Genomic DNA, 1076 nt, shown 5'->3' with positions numbered 1-1076 from the left:
ACGGCGGTGGATTCTGAACTAAATCTTTCCACACAATGATGTATGGCTGTTGGTCCGGGTGGCCGTCTGGTCCTTCCTGAAAAACAAATTCTTCTACTGTGAGTATAATGGTTAGATTGAAAGTTCTTTAAGGAGGCTATTTTACCCTGAAGGTTGGCCACTCAGAGGAGCAAAAAGTTTGCCAAGGCCTTTTTTAACCTCTACTGATAGATTGTTGGCTTTAGATCTTGCTTCAGAAAAGTGGTTCCAAGTTAAAGAGAGAGAAGTCGTCATTGTCTGTCCCATGTCCGTCAAGAAATAAATACACTGAGAAATACACACACAAACTGACAGGAAGACTGATTGTAGCACAAACACTCCAATATGCCTATAACCAACCGAAAGCAACTTCAACTGGGCTAGCAAAACGGGCCTTCTTCCCGTTTTCCACTGGGGAGACATCCAATATGCCCATAACCAACTGAAAGCAACTTCAACTGGGCTAGCAAAATGGGCCTTCTTCCCGTTTTCCACTGGGGAGACGTCCTCTCTCACAGGCGTCCTGTCTTTCCCCAACACTCTTAGAGCGTCCTCCAAGAGTTGCGACTTGTGGGCTCCGGGCACGTCTACCCGCCACCGGCAACTAGCCCCTTATGGTGCTTAGCTGCAGTCGCCTCATAACCAGAAGTTTTACAGACAATTGAGCACTCAGTTACATTCACTTTCACTTTGTGGCGCCACACACACACTTCATTCACTCTTGAGGATCCTCTTATCTCCAAGAAGTTAGTCTTAGGAGTGGTGGGTGGTTGCGTCCTTTCCCGGCCAAAGCACCAAATGAAGGACCCCTGGACCGGTGGCCCTACCCTGTCCCAAGCGGACGGCGAAGACCCAAGACTCCAAGACACCGGCTTGATGCAACAGCAAGAGGACAGGTTTATTGCGGAGCTCTGGGCCGACACGTATCTCTCGCAGGAGATAGAGGAGTCGACCCTGAGCAGACAAAGTTGGCTCTCTTTATACACTTTAGGGGGATACAACTGGGTATCAGCTTCTCATTGGGTGATGAAAGCACAGTTTGAATTCACTGGTTCGGT

Source organism: Elephantulus edwardii, unplaced genomic scaffold (assembly GCF_000299155.1).
Source record: "Elephantulus edwardii isolate Elephantulus edwardi_28Jun2011 unplaced genomic scaffold, EleEdw1.0 scaffold00207, whole genome shotgun sequence".
Classification (NCBI taxonomy): Eukaryota; Metazoa; Chordata; class Mammalia; order Macroscelidea; family Macroscelididae; genus Elephantulus; species Elephantulus edwardii.
This window is presented reverse-complemented; position numbering follows the sequence as displayed.